Source organism: Psammomys obesus, unplaced genomic scaffold (genome assembly GCF_907164565.1).
Source record: "Psammomys obesus unplaced genomic scaffold, mPsaObe1.curated_primary_1811, whole genome shotgun sequence".
Taxonomy (NCBI): domain Eukaryota; kingdom Metazoa; phylum Chordata; class Mammalia; order Rodentia; family Muridae; genus Psammomys; species Psammomys obesus.
The window spans coordinates 17,595,789-17,598,470 of NW_026596034.1; the positions used below are offsets into that span (position 1 = coordinate 17,595,789).

The window sequence follows — 2,682 nt, forward strand, 5'->3', positions numbered from 1 at the left end:
TACTCAGCAATTAAAACAAGGAAATAACGAAATGTTATTCTTAAAATCTCAGGATTCTGAAGTAAACATCCATGCTAGTTTTGGTGGATGGGAAGGCGACACCTATAAAGGCAGAATGGTGGTTTGCACCCAATAGGCAGCATGGAGATATTGTTATGGCTTTTTATTGCTCTCAAACTTATGCTAACTTCACATATTATTATATAAATATTAAGATTTTCTTAGACAGTTGCCGGTCAGTGTATTTAACATGCACCTGTCATGACCAGCCATCTGTAACTTAACTACAGTGCCAAGATGCCCATACTGGGCCTGGACACCTGGAAGTCAGCTCCTGAGGCTCTGAAGGTCGCTATTGACATTGACTGAACCCAGGTGTTCCAGAATGAGAAGAACTTGGGAGTTGCACTATGGGAGAAGCTCAAGGAGCAGGTGGTGTGAGCTCTTCATTGTCAGCAAGCTGTAGTGCACTTTCCACAAGAGCATGGTGAAAGGACCCTGCCAGAAGACACTCAGTGACTACCTGGACCTCTGCTTTATTTACTGGTCAGCAGGCTTAATGCCTAGGTCTGACTGTTTCACACTGGATGCATCATGGAATGTAATTCCTAGTGACACCAATTTTGGGAATACTTGGATAGCCATGGAACAACTAGTGGATGCAGGGCTGTTCAAAGTGATTGGTGTCTCCAGCTTCACAGACTGAGGGGATCCTAAACAAACTTGACTTAAAATAGCAGCTTGCAGTTAACCAGATTGAGTACCACCCAAACCTAACTCAGGAGAAGTTGACTGACTACTGTCACTCCAAAATCATCTTGGTGACTGTGCACAGTCCATTTGGGTCTTTTGACAGGCCTTGGGCCAAGCCTAAAGACCCTTTTCTCCAGTAGGATTCCACGATTAAGACAATTGAAGCCAAGTGCAATAAATTTATAGACAAGGTGCTGATCTGATTGCCTATACAGAGGATCTTGGTGGCGATCTCCAGGTCTCGCACTGCTGAGAACTTTAAGGTCTTTGATTTTGAGCTGAGCAGTGAGGATGGTACCACTGTACTCAGGTACAACAGGAACTGGAGGATGTGCACCTTGATGAGCTGGTCCATACACAAGGATTACCCCTTTATGCAGAAGTCTGAAGCTGGAGATCCCTGCTCTTCCACACGTGACTTGCAACTGTTTGTCCTGCCACGTCTGTCCGTGCTAGTGGCCTGTGGCCTGTGTCCCTCTGCACCATCATATAGGTTCTGAAGAGCAGTATCTATAGCTGAGGTGCTTCTCTTAGCCTTACTTGGTCTTTCCTTTCCACCTGGAGGACATTTAACACAAGTATCTAAAGAGAAGAAAGTTTATAGCCTGAGTAGTGCCAGTTAAATTTTTGAGAGCTTAGAATTGCAATCCTTTGCATCAGACTTCTCTTTGCCTCAAGTAAAAACTGCTTTTGTGAAGAAAGAAAAAAAAAAAAAGATGACCTTAATACCCCTTTCATTACCTCATGTTCATATTAGTGGTTTGTTATCCCAGTTAACAAATGCTCATACTCACTAAGTTACCACTTCATGGTTTTCTTCACTTAAGTTAATGCTTTCTTGTGGGCATGATAATTTTAAAACACTCCCAGTATCCATTGATCTTAACAATGATAAAACTGACAGGCTTAACCTTCATTTTGTCTATGATGTTCTGGGTCAAAGTTCATGGATTTGGATTGTGCAGTTAAGTAGCTGTACTTTCAAAGTACATTTGGCTTCAAGACCATTATTGTTTCCCATGGTAAGATAACGATTTCCAAACCATGCCTCTAATCCAGCATCTCATCTATCTTACAGAATGTCAAGCAGGAACTTCAACCATGCTAATGCCACTGCAAATTTCAGAACATCTGGAGACTGTACAGTCTCCTTAGGAAAGCCTGTTCTGTCATCCTCTATGCTGAAGGATACCTGAAATAAGGCTGGAAATTCCTGTAAATGGAATGTGATGAAAAGCTAAAGGATTCATTGAATTTTCTATCTTAGGAGCTTTATGCAAATACAAAATTCCATAAACATATACTGAAGCACTGAAATTTCTTCTCAAACTTAAAATTACTTAATACCAGAATTAATTATTGAGTCTAGGAGCTGGTATATCATTACTGTTAATTGTTAAAAATATGTCTTAAAATATATAAGTGGGGGCCAGTAAGATGTCACAGCAGGTTAAAAGACATGCCACACAACCCTGCTGATCTAACATTGATAACTGGAATCTATCTGACAAGGAGAAAAGTCACACTTGAGATTGTCCTGTGACCTCTAGAAATGTACCATAACATACAGGAGGCACACTTCTGGGAACTCACAAAATATAGTAAAAATTATAAGCTAATATATTGTTATTTTATATATATATATATATATATATATATATATATATATATATATATATACAAAAACAGAAAGAAAACAAGACTTGCTCCTTTCCTTTGTAAGTAAAACTTTCCCAAATTGAAATGATTTAAAATTTCCTTGTTAGGTAGGAGATTGTATTAATATTAAATAACACCTATTCCTTTTACTGTGATAAGGAAAAAGTAATCCTCACAAATAAGGCTTTATAGACAGCTTGCATCCATTGCACTCTGTACTGGATTTGGAGAACACTGTTGATAGGTATGCTTAAACAAGGAGTTAGTCAC

The 2,682-nt window shown here is 39.2% G+C and overlaps 1 pseudogene; it reads left to right on the forward strand.

Annotated features, from left to right (window-relative positions):
- The first annotated feature begins 261 nt into the window (after nt 1-261).
- Nucleotides 262-1,253, forward strand: LOC129686857 (aldo-keto reductase family 1 member B1-like; annotated as a pseudogene).
- Nucleotides 1,254-2,682: the final 1,429 nt, after the last annotated feature.